The 17773-nt window shown below is 60.8% G+C and overlaps 2 protein-coding genes across 6 annotated transcripts in view; both read right to left on the reverse strand.

Moving 5' to 3' along the window:
• Positions 1-9889, reverse strand: part of USP36 (ubiquitin specific peptidase 36) — a 272438-nt gene extending 262549 nt beyond the window's left edge. The window contains exon 1 of the mRNA XM_058561779.1: positions 9885-9889. The gene's annotated coding sequence lies outside the window, so the exon portion shown is untranslated. The remainder of the gene's footprint in view (positions 1-9884) is intronic.
• RBFOX3 (RNA binding fox-1 homolog 3) overlaps positions 1-17773 on the reverse strand; it is an 86692-nt gene that overhangs the window by 38453 nt on the left and 30466 nt on the right. The gene's annotated exons all lie outside the window — the stretch shown is intronic.

Below are 17773 nucleotides of genomic sequence, written 5' to 3' on the forward strand. Positions count from 1 at the left end.
CTCGTGACCTGCCGACTCAGAATCTGTGACTCAGGAGAACTGCCACTGCTGATCACAAACCACGAACGTCTCCAGGAAGGGTTCCTGATCTCTGTTGGCGCCCTGACTGAGTCTGAGCCCAACCTGGTGCGCCTGGGACTCTGGCCAGGGTCTGCCGGTGTCAGCTGATGCTCCGGAGCAGGGAGGAGCTGCCATGCAGGGGCGGGGGGTGGGGTGGCCTCACCTGGACACTGGGAGACTCCCGCCTTCTACTGAAGGGACTGTTTCCCCAGAGACTGCGAGGCCTTGAGGTTCTGGTGACCAGGAACTAGGGAGGAGGTCTTCCTATCCCCAGGCCTGGACGGACATTTCCTTAGGAGCATCAGGGGACAGTGGCCGTGGGTGGACACCAGCGGTGCCAGAACAGAGGGTGGGCCTGGAAGAGGAGCCCAGAGGAAGAACACAGGGCCAGGGGCTTGCTCTTAAGTCACTGGGCAGCCCCCAATAACTGGGGCAGAGCTTGAGGCGGCGGCAGAGATTTCGGCTGATGCCAGAGGGACTCTGAGTGTCCTCCTGAGAATTATGTGGGTGTGACCCCATCTGACCCCGCAGACAGTGAGGTGGGGACATTAGCATGTCCAGAAGAGGAATTGAGACCCTGAGACCCTCGACACCCCGAGATCATGGGCATGTCAGTGGCACCACCTGGTCTAGAATCCCAAGGGGGCAGCACGTGCTTATTCCTTCACCAGTTTGTACCTCCGAGCACCTGCTCTGCCCGCGGCCCCAAGACAGAGCTGCCCGGCACAGCTCACGCCCAGCGGGGGCGATGGAGGCAGCACACAAGCAGTCTGTCAGCAGCGACAGACCTGTGAGGAGGGACAGGCCAGGGGGTGGGGCCCCCAGGAGGTGAGGTAGGTGGTGGTGGGGCCCCTGGGGAAGGAGCCAGGCCCACTTGAAGTGCTGCTCTCTGTCTACAGGAAGACCCTGCTGCCCACAGCCATGGCCGCTGCCTTCCCTCCAGCAGGGATGCACCTGCCCTAAGCCGCCTCCATGTCTGTCCCCGGGCTCACCTCCACTCTGGGGGTGAAGGCTGTGCCTGGGCCACACAGGGATGCCACCTGGGAGGCCTGAACCCCTAGACTCACAGAAGGCCCTTTCCCCACAGCAGGAGTAGTGTTTCTAAAAGGGGAATCCAGGCAAAGGGCTGGGCCCCCCATCACCCCTGACCTGGAAGGGTTGTCCCCATCTACTCCCATGCAGGGTCTATGTGGGGCCATCTGCTTGTCATCCTTTCCCCAGGACCTGGAAGTGGTCCTCACACACATGCCTAAGACCCTCCCTGGGCCTGGCACCCAGGGCCCCACCCTCATCCCTGTGGCTGAGGCAGAAGCAGGGACTCGGATGGAGAGGCCTTGGGCTGGAGGACATACCAGGACATTGGGGCCACCCCCTGCCTCCAGACAGGACTGAGCTAAACCCTGCTGAGAGCTGTGGGCTGGTGGGTTCCATGCCCCTGGGGCCACCTCTGCCCACCACGGGTCGCATGTCTCCGTGTCAAACCCAGGTCCCTCCTGCTGCAGCACTGCCCAGCTCCTCTGCTTCGCTTCTTCCTAGAGACAGAGGTTTGGGTCTTCCTCCTGAATTGGACACGTCTAGAGCCAGGACCAGCTTGCTCCCTGGGACCTCTGCTCCCCCTCCTCCCTGCTCGTGCTGCCCCCGGAGATGCAACGCCGCCTGTGCCCCACTGTATCTGTTCCACCTAGTATAGGAAGGGAGAGGCCCTCACGCCGAGAACAAGGCCCCAGGTTGCCAGCCCTCTCCGTCAGAGGCGGGGACACTGCACTGCAGAGACGGGTCCTGGCTACTGAAACTTCCAGGTGCTCAGGCCTCTGCCTCTCTCACCCAAGCTCTGTTCACCGAGACAGCCTGGCCGAGCACTGCTGGAGCAGTGGAGACGGGGAAGGGACCCGGCAGCACGGTGGAACCTGCAGCACCACTGCCAGAGGACGGCGCTCCCAGCCAGGCCCCTGCACGTGCAATCAGGACCCCCGGTACAGGCAGCGGCCCAGTCCATGCGTGTCCTCACACAGCTTGCCCTGGGTGGGGGTGTGCAGAGGTCCTCGAGAGCTGTGGTCTGAGCCACGCCAGCTGTCACCTGGGCATGCGCTGTGGGCCCAAGGCAGCCCCTGTGAATCAGGGGTGAGTGCTCCCGAGGCTGACGGCCGCTTCCCAGGAGACAGCTGCCACAGGGCAGGATCATTCTCCTCACAGCCTTAAACCCAAATGGACAATTCTCTAAACACACTTAGAAGCAAGGTCCTTCCCAGGGGCCCAGGGATGGCCTTGAGTGGCCCGCGGTCCTGCACACCCAGTCACAGGCCTCTGAACTCCACCCCGGGGCCTCCTCCAGGTCTAATGGGACCCAGCCTCCCCTCGTGTCACCAGAGGCGCTGTGTATTCTGTTCTGAACGCCCAGTGGTGGCGCCACAGGGATTCACTCTGAGACATGCACACACTCACACACACAGTCTCTTATGCACACTCACACATGCATTCCGTGTGCACACTCATACACATTCCCTGTGCACACACATGCACACATGCACATCTTTTATGTACACACGGTCACATACATGCATTCTCTTATGTGCACACATTCGTTCCCTTGTGCGCACACACATGCATTCTCTGTGCACATGCTCACACACATGCACATTCCTTTATGCACACACATGCATTCTCTGTGCACACACACATTCCCTTGTGCACACATACTCATACACATGCACGCTCCTTTATGCACACACACATTTCCTTGCGCCCACACACACTTTATACACATGCCCGTAGCCACATGTGCTCACACCTGCCACACACCCACCCCGTCCCCCCAAGGACGTTTACACTCCCAGCCTGGACAGGGTTTCTCAGCCCTGGCACCGTAGACATTTGGGGCAGATGATTCTCTGTGGGGGATATCCTGCAGGATGTTGAGCAGCATCCCTGGGTTTAACCACTAGATACCAGTAGCATCTCCCCCAAGTTGTGACAACCAAAAATGTCTCTCGACACTGCCGCATGTCCCCAGGTAGGGGGGAAAGCCACCCTCAGTCGAGCACCTTTGACCCAGATACCCCTTTCACCCCCCCCATCATACAAACACGCGTCCACAGGATCGTGCACACAGCACCCCCTCCACACGCTTCGCGTCCCCCGGTCCACCTGCCCAGGTGCAAGCTGACACCGAGGAGCAGCCCGGCCGCCCAGGCCTCGGCACCCCTCTTCCTGCTCCAGGCTGCTGGCGCCTGGCCGGTCAGGGCGCCCGGTGAGGGGCGGGCAGGCGGTGGAGGCGGGTGGCTCCTTTTCCTGTTTGGCGCCTGGCTCCTGGAAGAGGCGAGCGTGGATCTAATCTTCAGCTGATTAAATGTCCCTCATTAATGAGTTTCTTTAATTAATGAAGTTTTTGGGTCTGCTCCACTTGCGTTATTCCAGCCACACTCTGCCTCCTCAGCACAAAGCAGGGCCGTTTCCTCCCGGGTAATTGAGGGAGCCGCGGCCGTTCCTGCCGACGCTGCACTTTGCTGATTGCGCCTGTCAACTCGGGGCTGACAACTCCATTTATAAACATTTCTTCTCCAGAAGCCATGTGCACATGTGTGCTTGCACACACAGACGGGGGCACACACAGATGGGGGCATGACCCAGGCACCCCCACCGCCTTGGTTACAGCCAGGCGCACGCGTGCTCACGCACACATGCAGTGCTGGCTCACAGGGCAGGTCTCATCTCCCAGGCACCAACAGGTGCGCTTAGCCGAGTGTGTGCAAGGCACACTCCTGCTTGAGCACACACACAGCCACATTCCTATGTGCAGTACCCCCACGTGCATGCAACACACCTGCACACACGTGTACAAGGTGCACAAGTACACTGAGCACACCTGTGTGCAACATGTCACACACACACAGGTGGTGCAGGCACACAGCATAGGCTCTCATGCTGCACACACTCACACCACGTCACACCGTGCCTAGGTGTTGTGTGTACCCCGCGCACATACACAGCACATGCTCTCACAGTCCCTCCCTGGTGCATGCTCACACCCATGTCCCACATCACATTCACGGCTCTCACGTGCAGTGCACACACAGCCAAACACACAGAGCCAGTACAGGCCAGGAGAACAAGAATAACAAGGAGAAGTCAGGCAGACTGCCCCCGCCCCCACCCCCGCCACGAAGAAGAGCTCAGGGGGGATGCCGGCACGCCAGGTGGCCACGTCCCTGGGTCCAGCTGCTGTGCAAGTGACCCTGCTTGGCTGCCCCTGGGCGCCGCTGGTTGCCTAGCCTGCTGTGACAGGTGCCAGCTCTGGCTCCAGGGCCTGGGAGGATGCTTCACTCCTTCCATCGGCTCATGGAAAGCTCCTCGAATTAAAACGTTTATCTTCTCCTGCTGACGAGCATGCTGGGCTCTGTACCCACCAGGCTGGCAGTCATGGGTCACTGCTCCACAGCCAGGGAGGGGCGAGCTGCTCTCCTGAGTCCCCTGTGGTGGGACAGGATGGGACCACTCTTTAGGACCAGGACTGGGCACTAACAACCAGGTGAAAGGAGCAGCCGCTCCCACAAGGCAGAGATGGGACCCTCTGGGACCAGGGGCCGGCCTGGCGAGTCTGTGGCCAGGGCAGGACCAGCGCTCTGCAGCAATGAGGCTGGGGGGACAGTCACACTGCCTGTGTCTGGCAAGGATGGCTCACTGACTCTTCATCCCAGCGGGAAAAGGTGGGTGTCACTATCCCTGTAGTACTGATGGGGAAACTGAGGCTGAGAGAAGCTGAACAACGGTCTCACAGTCTCCCTACCAACAAGTGATGGTGCAGCTCTGAGCACAGCTCTGCCTGGATCCCCAGCCCACACTCTCCTAGGTCCATGTTCCTGCCAGGCTGTTCCACCCTGGGCCTCTCCAGGGGGTCCCGGCATCCCCAAGGGTGGCTCTGCCCACCTAGCTCTGATGGCCACACATGTCCATTTACCAGATCCTTCTTGCTCCTTATCTTCACAGGCTCCTCACCACACCTGAGGGAGACGTGCTGCTGTCTCCATTTTACAGATGGGAAACTGAGGCCCGGCGAGCTTACAGGACTTGCCCATAGTCACATGGCTCATACAAGATACAAGACAGAGCTTCCAGTCTCTGAGCCCTGAGAGCTGGCCCTGGAAGGGCCTGAGCAGCACTGAGCCCCTGTCCGGCAGCCCCAGCGAGCCCCAGAGCCAAGGTGCTACCCGCTGGCCGGGCGCCAGCTGTACATCTGCCTCTCCGGATGCCCGTGTGGACCAGTGGTGGTGGAACGGAGACACAATGCGTGCTGAGTATCTCCTGTGCGACGGCACTTTCACCTACAGTAGTTGGAAGCTCACGACGGTCCTTGCAGTATCACAGCCCTTGTTGTTGCAGACAGGGAAACTGAGGCTCAGAGAGACAGGGCTAAGGTCCCACGGCTCACAGAGGCACAGTGAGACAGATTCCAGCCCACCTGAAGCCCAGGCTGTTTTCCCTGGACCAGCACTCCCCAAGGCATGTGCTATGGAACTCTAGTCTTCTGGAATGTTCTAGAAAAGGCCCCAAGAACTTCTGCAGTAAAGAGACGCATTTAACGGTGTTGAACCTGCCATTTCCCACACTTCTCAGACCTGGAATTCTTTTTCTGCCCAAGGCCTAGCAGAAGCTGAGGTCTTTGGAAAACAGAGCCAGACACCACGCTGGGGGTCGAGGTGGGGGGCTGGTGCTCTCAAAGGGACAGCCGGCCGCTGCTGGCAGAGGGTCCCCTCCCAGGCGATGCTGAGGGCCTCTGCCGAATGAAAAAAAGATCCCAGGCCCCAGGTCGTGGGGTGTGGGCTGCCCCTCCTCGGCACCTCCAGCCTTAGCTGAGGGCTGAGCGGGCAGAGAGGGGACCGAGGCAGCGGAGGCAGAGGCTCTGGAGGGGGCGGCTGGCTTCCCAGGGGAGAATCCTGACACCGCATGCAGTGACAGTTCCGGAGGACCCCCTGGGGACGAAGCTCTGTACTTGAGGGGTGCTGGGGGAACCCCAGGGCCCAGCAGCTGTGAATACGGGCGAAAACAAGGCGCCAGGCCAGGGAGGACAGGACTGAAAGCCCCCAAAGCAGTGACCGCCGCGGACAGGGGTGGGGTCGGGAGGGATCACAGACGCCATCCTTCTGTAATAAACGAGGAGAATGGGTGAATCTACTACTAGTGTAATTGGAATCAGTAAAAAAAAACCCCAAAAAACAACAAACCAGGAAGCTGGAGTTGGGGCCAGGAAAGCACAGGAAACCGTGTTCGTGGCCAGCCGGGAGGCCCATCTGCTGCCGGGAGTCATGTGGAGAGCCGAGCTGGCGGGCAGAAGGCAGAGGACTTGCCTGAGCGGGGCTGGAGTGTGCCTCCTGGGCATCCGATTCTGAACTTGCAGTTATATCATGAGCAGCCAGGGCTGGGTTTCTCTTTTTACAGAGACTCAGAGAGGGTGAGTAGGGGGCCTGAGGCCACACAACAAATCAGCAGGTGAGGGTCGGGAGGGGAGTAGAATGGGTCTGGGCATTCTGAGGTCCAAATACAGCAGAGCCATGGCCGCGTGCCCGGGTCAAGCAGGCCTGAGCGCCAGTCCCGCATAGTCGAGGGTCCTTTGGCAAATCCCTCACCTCCCTGAGGTTCTGTTTCCTTGCCTGTGACACAGGTATCAGAACAGAGCCCCCGTCCCCCTGGGTGGACCCTATGAGACGGGAGGTGTTGACACAAGTGAGCAGGCAGCACCGGGCCGTGTTGCCTAGGTGCCCCAAACTGTGAGCCAGGCTGCTGGAGATGAGCGTATATATGATAATTCCGCTGCCCAGACACCCCGGGGAGCTGTGGAGAGCAGGCCTGGCCTGCCCTGCCTGACCTCAGAAGCAGAAAGAGTAACACGTGGGGAGGAGGGAGAAGGGAGAGACCCTGGGAGCCGGCTGGCGGGCCTGGGGCGGGGCTCTCGCCTGCTGTCTCTGAGTTTGCGGGAAGACAGAGGGAAAAAGTTGGTGCTGTTTTCATTTTATGGAGCTTTTGAAATACTGTCTGGATCAAGGGAAGTTAAATATTGTGGCTTTTAACTGGAGCCACACTGAAAACACAACCTCGCGGTAAATAAAAATACGATTTACCACCGTGGCGCTTTCATTTAACACAACCCCCTGTGCACCTCTTTTGTAATCATTCCCAAAACGCGGTGAAGGATGGGCCCCTCCCCAGCCCCTGGTCCCCTCACTAGATCATGTCCCCCACTGAAGGATGGGGAGCTGGCAGAGGAGCCTGCAGGGCTGGGCTGGGCAGGTGGGAGTGGCACTGTCCGGGGAGGGGGAAGCGGTTCGAGTGCGGTTCATTATGATTGAGAGTAAACTGAAAAATCAATTTTTAATTGAATGTATTCTTTGAACAGGCCCTGCTGCCCATGGCTGAGCACTAATGGAATTTCCATTCTAAGCTGCCCCTTCTCTGTGGGCGCCCCCTCCCCACCCTGCTGACCCTAACAGGACTGACTAGGCCGGAGGATCACCCCCCGCCGGAGCAGCAACCCGACTCAGCCCATGGGCTTCCAAAGGCAAGGTGGCCGAGACCACCCCTCCAAGGTGCCTGCAGGTGGGGAGGGGCGGGCTGGTGGAGAGAGAGCCTGCCTTCTCCATGCAGACTGGCCGGTGGGTGGGGGGAGGGGGCGATGCTGGGATCTTCTGAACAGGCCAAGAGCTGCTTCTTTGAGACCCAGCCTGGGGTTCTCACAAAGTGGGTGGTCTGGGATGCTGGGGAGAGCGGCAGGGTTCCCATGGGGCTCTGTTCTGCCTCTGGATCCTCCCCAAGGGGCAAGTCTGAGGATGGGGGACAAGAGGGTCCAAGGGAGTGCTGCCCCCTCCCCTGCACAAGGCTCCTCCTAGTGTCCCACAGAGTCTGGGCCCCGGGACAAGAAGGTCAAGGTGAAGGACCCGGGGCGGGAGGTGGAGGAGCAAAGGGGTCCCCGCCCATCTCTGAAGGGGGAGAATTCGCAGTGCGCCTCCTAGGACCAGCTAGTGTAAGAGGGACATGATCCTTTCATCTGTTTCTTTTATGGGAGCTGGCTGGGTCTGAGACGACTTGAGCCCCCAAGGACGTGGCTCCCTGAGCCTGCATCTTGGAGAGCCCCACGTCTGGGAGAGGGGACCAGCGCCTGATCTTTGCTGGGTCAGCTCACCTGGAGCTCACCCTGTTCTCTGCGCACGCTGGCCTCTTTCTTGCACAGGCTCCCCCAGGGGTCACCCCAGCCCGCAGATGCAGCCTTTGGGTAATTGTCCTGCGGGGGAGGGGGTCCTACAAATTGGGTCTCAGGCGTTTCTTTTGCCCTCTCCCGGTGGTCCCCACCTCTGACCCTCTCTCCCCTGAATGTTTCCCTCCACTTCCCAAGGCCCCCCGACACTCCTTGGTGGGCCCCAGACATAGCACGGGGGTCCCCTCCCAGGCACGCCATCACCCTTGACTGTGCAGAGTGGTTCCAAGACGCAGGCTGGGCCTCGGCTGTCAGAGCCAGGGTTCCCTCCTGCTAGGGATATGTCTGCTCTGGGCCGCAGGTGGCCCACTTAGCCTGTCAGCTGACTCAAAACCACAGGCAGGGGCTCACCAGGGGTGGGAAATTGGGGGCAGGCATCCTCCAGCACAAGCCCCCTCCCCTGGAAGCCACGGCCAGCTTTTGCATCCGAGGGCTGGGCATGTTTTTGGTTGAAGGGCAGTGGGCGCTCTGAGCCCCGTCTGCAGGAAGCAGTAAGTTATAAAGACCTCTGACGCCATGCCCATGCTCACTTCGCGGCATGCCAGCAGAGGGTGCTCCTCACAGCACCCGTTTCTTTTTAACCGTCCACCAACCTAGACAGACCCCCAGCCCCTAGCTGTACCCTGTCCCCATCCTTCCACTCAAGGACAGCCCATGAGGGGAGGTTGGCCCACGAGGCACCCTTGAGATGTGCTGGCCTGCTCGGCTCATGCCTGAGGAAGGATAACAGGCTCCTTTTGGCTAGTTCTGCCCACGACACCCCCTGCAGAGAAGGACAATCTAAGCGGCGGGGCCTGGCACTGCCGTGAGATGCTGAGATGCTGAAGAGGAGCAGACAGGAGGTCAAGAGTCTCCATTCCCCTGCCTCTTGGCCAGGCCAGGCCCTCTGAGCCTGGTCCCTAAAATGGGCAGGGGAGCCACTATCTGCCCACCTCCGAGCTGTTACCAGGCTCCAAGTCAGAGGGAGACGAGCCCACCAGGGCTCTCATGCTCTCAGCTCCCGCGCGAGGACAGGTGCATCTGCACCAACGCTCTCGGGTCTCACGCAGCATCGCTGAACCGCCCCCGGGGCCCTTAGGTGCTGTCAGTTCCAGCAGTCAGGGAAACACAGACTCCCGAGGAAAACAGCTCAGAAGTTGGGGGCACAGATCCTGTCCCCTGGGTCCCTGAGGTCAGGTGGGCCCCCAACATGGAGGCCTGTGCGTCTTGCCCCTGGAGGTTCATCCACCTCTCCCAGGGTCCAGCTGAGGTTCTGATTCAGCAGTGTGGGGCAGGCCTGAGCTTCTGCATTTCAAACAAGCTCCCAGGGATGTGGCAGCCATCCATCCACGGACCAGTGGTTCTCAAATGTGGCCACGCACTGAAATGACCTCGGGAGTTTTAAAAAATACCGGTACCTGCGTCCCATCCCCAGAGGGTCTGCTATTGGTCTGGGGTGAGGCCCAGGCACCGGGGTTTTTAAAAGCTGCCCAGGGGATTCTAATGTGCAACTGAGTTTGAGAAGCACTGGCTTGGACAATGGCCCCAGGTGGCCTCATGGGCCCTGGCTCCCTGGTGCTCTCCAGAGCCAGCCCTGAGCTGCCCTGTCTCCTGTAAGCAGGGCCTGGCTGTCCCCGCTGGGGAGACGCTTGCCTCTTCGGGGCCTGCAAAGGCCTGCTTGGCATTGTCCCTTCACGGGGTGGTAGCTGGGGGTGCTCTGCCCACGCCCTTCTGTTTCTCTCGGGGTCAGTTCTGGTTTGGCAAGCCGGTCTAGGTCCCTGTAGCTGAGGCCTCCTCCCCTCCTATCATTTCAGCTCGGGGCACTACTGACATGTGGGGCTGGGTCGTTCTCTGTGGGGCCGTCCTGTGCACTGCAGCAGGTTGAGCAGTGCCCCGGCCCCCACCCACTAGATGCCCGTGGCACTCTCGACTTGTGGCAGTCTAAACTTGAACTCCGGACTGGAACTCAGGATCCAGGGCTGTGCCTTGATCAGCTTTAGGTTCAGGCTCAGCTCCCACTCTTCCCTTCTCTGAGTCGTTCCGGCTCAAAATCACGCCCGTACAAGGCAAAGCCTCTGGCTCCCAGGTGTCTGCATAGCAGACTGGCATGTCTGTGCCCAACTGGGGAGCAGCGGAGGGTTCTCCCTGCCCCTGTCCCACCAGCGTGTCACTGCGACCCTCAGGCCCCTCCCCAGGCCATGAGGGGCAGCAATCACAGCCCTGGCCCCCGGCCCGGGCTGGCTTGCACGTGAGGTGTCTGTCCTCACCCCACCTGGGGCTGGTGTGTGTGTGACAGCAGCCAGCTCGGCGCTGCGGCACCTCAGATCATGGATAGGCCTCCTGCAGCTGCTCTTCCCAAGCCCCAGCCCCTCCTGGCAAAGGTCCACAGCCCCTTCGACTCCCAGGGGCTGTCCCGGTCCCTGCCTGGGCCTAGGAGAGTGTGTTCTGAGGGGTTCGGGACCTGCTGCCTCTCGTCAGGTGGGACAGCCTGCTGCCTGCAACCCCACAGCAGCTGTGCTGGGAAGCAGAGGGGCTCCCCGTCTTCAGGCTCAGTCCGACCACGTGGGAAGGGGGGGGTGGGCAGATGCTGGGAGCAGAGTGGGTGGCCCCCTGCTGGCAGCCATCAGGCAGGGTGTCAGCTGCTCCATCGCTGCCCCTCCGGCTTTAGCAAAGCACAATCGAAACTTCTTCCCGGCTCCTGGACACACCCAGGGGGCCAGATCCTTTGCTTCTGATCTTACAGAGAAAATGAGACAAAATAAAAACCGACGCCTGAGTGGGAGGTCTGGCCCCCGGCTCTGGTCATCCTGGGCCGAGCACCCAGTGGTGGGTTCCCACCCACTGTGTGACTATGGACATTGGTGCTGGCACCCATCCAACTTGAACGAGGGCCCTGGACGCGTTTCATCCTCTGAGACACTAAGGCCCACATCAGCATGAGCTGTGGTCACAGGCGGGGAAGTGGCCGAGGCCACGGGTTTGGTGAGAACGATGAGGCGCATGGGGCCTGGGGCCACAGGGGGCAGGGCAGTGTGCAGCCCTCCAGGGAAGAAAGAAACCAGTTCAGCGCCCACTTCTGTGGATGCCTCAGCTGAATCCACCCTGTTCAGACTCACACCAGCCTGTGCAGCCCATTTTACAGAAGCGGAAATCGAGGTCCAGTGATGATGAGTAACTTGGGAACGTCAGAGCTTGGATTCAAGCCCACAGCGCTGGAAGTGGCTGTAAGATGCAGTAAGGCTGGCCCCCAGCCCCTTGAGAACCTTCGCTGTGCTGTGCGGCAGGGGAGCCCTGGGGAGTTCCCTGCTGGCCTGAGACCAGGAAGAGCTCACCTGGGGAGGGTGAGAGTGTCCCCTGCCCAGGAGGGAGATAGGTTGGCGAGACCTAGCAGGGCAGGACATTCAGGGCCACCAGCCGGCCCTCCGCACCCCTGGCTCTGAGCCTGCCGAGGTCCTCACCTGCCACCCCACGCCGGCATCCAGGCCCGGCTCTGCACCCCCTAGCCTGGGTACCCGGCCCAGCCACCCCGGACAAGGCGGCAGCTCGTCCCGGCTCTGACAAGCACTTTCGGTCCAGCCTCTCTCTCATGCTAATGATTGTCAACATGAAACAGAGGCTGTGAAGGGGAAGAAAATTACTCCCTGAAAAGGAATTGACTGATCCCCATCATTTCTCAAGGAATCACTGACCTGTGAATATTTCATTACCCAAAATGCTGCACCATCCATACCAAGCAGCCGCTGCTGCAGCACGGCCCGGGAGCTCAGCCGGGGCCGGGGCTGGACGCCGTGCTGGGGGCTGGCCTGGAACTCGGCCGGGGCCTGAGCTGGACATGGCGCTGGGGGCTGGCCTGCAAGATCGTCTGGGCCCTGGGAGGACGTGGCTGCTGGGGGCCGGGGAGGCGACGGGCCATGAGCGCTCCACTCAGCTCTCACATCTCCAGGCTGTGACCTAGATCCGCTTCCTCATCTGAGACCCCAGGGCACGTCCTAAGCACCGAAAGAGAAGGGGGCCCATGGACGGGATGTGCAGTAGGTGTAGCTGCTCTCAGTCTGGGGAGTGGTGACCACCAACACTCCTGGCCCTACGTGCACGGGGTTTCCATTCCAGCATGTCCTGCACTTCCCAGCCCCAGATCTTGAGTCCAGTTTCCTGCCCAGAGTCCCACAGCCTCACAGCTGCCATATGCGGGCCTCATGCAGAAGTGGGTCTGGGTCTAGATGTTTCTAGAAGATGTTCCTAGAAGCTCATGCTGCCCTACTCCCGGTTGCTGGGCCCAGGGGACAGTGGGGGGTGGTGGTGGGGTGGGTGGGTGACGGCAGGCAGGGCTAACGCTGCAGACCTCACAGGCAAACCTCCTCACCCAGATATTGAGACAGGGGTCAAGCCATGGGAGGGGAAAGAGTCATGTGCCCCACAGTTCAAATCCTGCCTCTGCCCCTTGGCCGCTGGATGCCCTCCGCAGACTACTTAACCTCTCTGAGTTTCCGATTCCTAGTCCCAACAGAAGGCTAATAACCAGAGCTACCTGACAGGTGGCTGAGGGTGAAACAAGACACGAAATCTAATCACAGTGCCCGCCGGGAACAGGGAGTCGGCCGAGTGGAAGCGATTATTAATGGAAGACGCTGCCCTGGGAGCTCAGACTCAGGGTCTGAGGACGGAGGGAGGGAGGACGGACCCCATGGTGCTCCCAGCACCCTCCGAGGACCTCTGTGGGCCAGGCCAGGGCACAGCAGAGGCTGAACTCCCCAGAGGACGGGAAAGGCTGGGACCATCCTCCTTGGCATCAAGCCAGCTCCTGAATTTATAAGATCATGAGGGGTGAAGTCAGACAGTCTGGGGCTTTCTCTAGGAATTTCAAGGGGCTGTAAAAAAATTCTTTCAAGAAACAGGAACAACGAAACCTCTGTGCTGTGCTGGGCTTTGACTGGGTGGGGCCTGCAGCCACCAACTGGTGACAGGGCACCCAGAAGCCTAAGATGCCTAAAGAGACCCGCAGCCCCAAAGACAGACCCCAACCTGCTACCAGGGATGTGCTGGCTTTGCTACTATTGCCGGTTACACTGGGGATGGGGTTTCCAAATTAGCAAATGCAGGGGAGGAGATGGAGACATCCAGCTGGGGATTAGCAGAGCCTGGGAGGCAGGGTCTGGCTGCAGGGAGCCAGGATGTTCTGGCAGGTGGAGTGGGAGGGGAGGAGGGAGCAGGTGGGGGCTGGTCTCCAGTCCTGCCCAGCTCCTGACACCCTCCTGGTGGCTATAGGAGGGCTCTCCTTGCACCTCGCTTGCTCAGTTGGAATATGGGAGGTGCTGTCCTGGGAGGAAGGGGGCTGGACAAGGAGGACAGGGCTTGGACTGCAGTAGGAGGGACTTCGGTTGGCTGCATGGAGGAGCTTGAGGCAGCGAGGCATATGGGACACTGGGAGGTGTGACTTGGGGGCGTCTGTGGAAAATTCCTCCTGTGGAACTGAGCACAAGCCTCTTCTCATGTCAGCCGGGATGGCCCCCATGCACTCCAGGGGGCTGCAGGGGGCCTGAGTGCTTCCTCAAGCCTTCTCCCACCCTGCTGGACCCCCAACACCAGCCCCAACCTGGGACACTGAGTGGGGTCGGTCTGCTGACAAAGGGACCTGCAGCTCCCCTGGAGAAGCCAGTCCTGTGGAGTGAACAGGGCAGGACAGCCACCATCCGTCATGTGCACTGAGCTTCCACTGCGCATCTCTGCACACCAGGGCCAGTGGACAGAGCTGGGCAGCCAGCCCCCTCCTCTCCAGGGGTGGGCAGGCATTATGAGCAGACTGTCCGAGACTGTGATAGGGATTCACATTAAGTGTCCGGGGATGGGGGGTACATGGTGCATTTACTTGGGGGCAGACAGGGAGGGGCTCTCAGGAGCCTGGTGTCCCCTGAGAGAGCTGTGGCCAGGACCAGCCCTATGGCCAGGATAAGAGAGTCTGAAGCATAGTGGGAAGCAGTGGGCGGCTGGCCTGCTGGCCACGACTCGGAGCAGCAGTCACACCCCTGGGAGACGGAGGCACGGGCTGTGCAGAGGTCCCTGGCTGGGGTGTCCAGGGTGGCTCTGCTAGGGTAGGGTGCTCACTCTGGCCAAGGGACAAAACTGGCTGCCATAGTCCCGCATCAGGGACACAGGCCGGGGGGGAGGAGGCGTGGAGGGAGGGAGAAGCCCAGGAGGAAAGGTCACCCAGAGAGGAGGCAGTGGGCCCAGCTGTTCCGGGGCAGGAAGTGGTTCGGAAGTGAGGGGTCTGAGCAGGGGGTGGGTTAAGGAAGAAGCAAGGCCTGCTGGGCCTGGGCGTGCGGGCAGCAGAGACAGGGCCCGGCTCTCCACTGGGCTCCACGTGGTGCCAGCCCCCAACTCGCTCCACTTGCACCCCCTACACCCCGATTGGCTCCCACAGCCCAAATGGAAGTTCCTTTGGTGCCTCAATGACACCCTGTGTCAGGTGCCCAGCGCTTGGGACAGGAGGCAGCTGATACTCCTGACCACCCCCAGGTCACCTCCTCTTCTCTGAGGGCTGTCGGTGGGGGGAGGTGCAGGGCCACCACTGAATTAGGGGACAGCTGGCTACCTCCCAGGGCAAGGCCAGGCCCGACAGGGGCAGGGGCAACAGAGACTCCCCTCCCTGTCCTCACTTCCCCATCAGTTCCCACCTGCCCCGCATCCTTAGCCAGCCCCCAACCTTCCAGAGCACAGCTGACTGCGGTGAGCGGGGCCCGGGGACGGACGGACCTGCAGTCAGCCGGGCGGGTGCACGTGACCCCTCAGTGTCCCCATCTGCACAGTGAGGGGAATGAAGGTTCGCTCACTCTTTCTGCCGCCCCCAGGGAGACCTGTCCCTGCCAAGTGCCCGGCCACTGCTGGCCCTGCAGGCCGCTGGTCAGGAACCGCCACCACGCCCCCGATCCACACTCTCCCAGGCAGGGCCCACCCTCGAGGCCACGCTTGTCCTCTGCTCAGCTGGGCACCTGGACACTCAGAACAACAATAAAGTCCTGACGGCAGGGGGGAGCAACCAGCAGGTTACCTCACACGGACCTGGATTTGATCCTTACACTGCCCGCAACCCAGGCAGGCCTGACCATCTGGGGTGGGTGGCCTGTGAGCAGCAGAGCCGGCATCTGCCCCAGGAGGGCCCAGGAGATGGACAAGACACGCACCCCAGGGAGAGTAACAAGACTCAGGGGGCCGGAAGCTCACCAAGAGGGCCACCCCAGCAGGGCGGGCGGTCAGGAAAGGCTGGTGGGCAGGGCTGGGACTCGGAGTCATGGAAACTTGGGAAGGGTCTTCCTGGCAGAGAGCACAGTGGGGGAGTGGCGGGAGTGAGAGGAGCTAGGTGCGCTCTCACAGGGCCCCCCTGGGCTCCTCCCGCCCCCCAGAGGGGTGAACACACAGAAAGGGGGAAGTAGGGGGGCAGGGAAGCACCCAAAATCTGGGGCAGCTTCCCTCTAACATCTAGAGGGCTACAGCTCGTTTTGGCTGGGCGTCTGGGGGTTCCCACTGCTTTGGAGTGGTGGGCTGTGGGACTGTAGGGACCCCAGACCCGGAGGGCTCAGTCCCTGCAGCGTCCACAGCCATGTCCAGGCCTCGACGCTCTGCAGCCACTGGGCCTGGACGCCCCTGGGGAGACCCCTCCCAGGTGCCCCGCAGCTCAACCCCACGAGCTGAGCAGTAGCTGATTAGGTCCAGCAAATACGGATGCTGCCTCCAGATAAACCAAAGTGCTGTACAGCTGCCAGCCAGTGAGGAGGGGCCGGCCAGCGAGGAGGGGCCGCTGAGGCAGCTGTAGGAGCAGGCGCCCGCCCCACAATGGCAGCCACTTTCTTAGGGGAGGCCAAGGCAGGGAGGGCACTTCCAGCTGGGCCAGGGACCACCCCCAACTTGGGATGGAGGGCGATCCTTCTGTTTAACATCCCCCGAGGGCCTGCACCCCTGCACAAGTCTGTAGGCTGCACACGAGGGACAGTGGTGGGGTATACCACAAGAAGGAGCTGCCCCCAGACAGAGACCCGGGAGATGGGAGAGGCAGAGGGACCCTGGAAGGAGGGAGGAGGAAGGGGAAGGAAATATGTGACGGTCCATTCCAGTGAGAGAGCCAGAGCAGAGGTGAGGCGGGGAGGGCTGCGGGAGGAAACAATATCCAAGTAATGAAGGGAGCGAGGCAGAGAGGGGGCAGAGGGGGCCGCAGCAGCGACGCTGGGGGCTCAGATGCTGGGGCTGTGATGCTGGGGGCTCATCCCGACCGCTTCTGTGCAAGAGAACAGATCCAACTGCCCAGACCTGGCACGTTCGCCCATCTATTTATTTAGTGTATTTACTGCCCTTCACTGCAGCCTGGGGGCGCTTAGGGATGTTCCTGGCCCTTTCCTGATGGGGGGGGACAGGAGGGAGTGCCTGGGGCTGGGGGGCCTGCTATCCAGCACACTGCACCCCCTGCTTACTCCCAGAGTGCAGGGAAAGATGTCTGCCCGCTGGGTGCTCTCTCCCCCAGTCCCCAGTCCCAGCCCTGTCTGTCAACAGCTCCCTCCTGCCCCGCCCTGGTCCGGCTGTCTGGCCACCCCGCCCCTGCCCTGGAGTCCCTTCACTATGCAGACTGTGGACACCCCGGATCCCGGAGCAGGCTGGGGGCGGGGTGCAGGGCACAGCGGGTGAGAGATGGGCGAGCAGCAGCAGCCGCCGCTCACTGTCACCTTGGTTCCCAGCGCTGTTCCAGCCCAGATGTGCAGAGGGTGTGGTCAGGTGAGCCAAGGGTACGGGGCGTTCTATGTGTTGACAGAACTTCACGCCTATTTGAAAGGATTTCCAAATTCCCTCAGCTGGAAAATTGTCTTACTCCAGGAAAAGCCTATTTCAGAGACTGTGGGGTGGTAGCGGACGTGAGCCTGGCTAAGCCTCCGTGTGGGGAATGCTCCCTGAACAGGGTTTGGGGCTCCAGAGTGACAGAGGCGGCACAGCTGACAGGCCCTTGGGAATCACTGCGGGCCAGTGCTTCTCATTTAATGGAGCCCAGAGACGCAGAGGGGCCTGCCGGAGGACACACTGCAGCTATGAGCGAGAACGCCAGGCTCCCAAATTTCCCATCTGGCACTCTTTTCCTTTTTGCTTCCTCTTAATCTTTCCTTGTTACACAAACATTATAAACAGGGGAAAAGAAAACAGAAAAGACCAACAATCACCTGCAATCCCAGAACCTTAACTCCAGTGCTTGGTTTTCCCATCTCTTCACCCCGTCTTTGGCAGCGGGCTCACACATTTTCGCCTGGTGAGGACTGTGGACGCTGACGCTCTGCACCTGCTGTGGCAGCCCTGCCCTCTTCCTCCCCACCTCCGGCCCTCGGCCAGCACTCCTCCACAGGCCTAAACTTTGGGCTGCCTGCCTCCGCGCAGCACGATCACCTTCAGCTTCAAACGACCACTGCAGAGCCAACTGTCCTAGAGCTAGGGGGACGCGGCCTGACTCCAGCTCCCACAGCA

The sequence above is a fragment of the Diceros bicornis genome, chromosome 18 (genome assembly GCF_020826845.1).
Source record: "Diceros bicornis minor isolate mBicDic1 chromosome 18, mDicBic1.mat.cur, whole genome shotgun sequence".
Classification (NCBI taxonomy): Eukaryota; Metazoa; Chordata; class Mammalia; order Perissodactyla; family Rhinocerotidae; genus Diceros; species Diceros bicornis.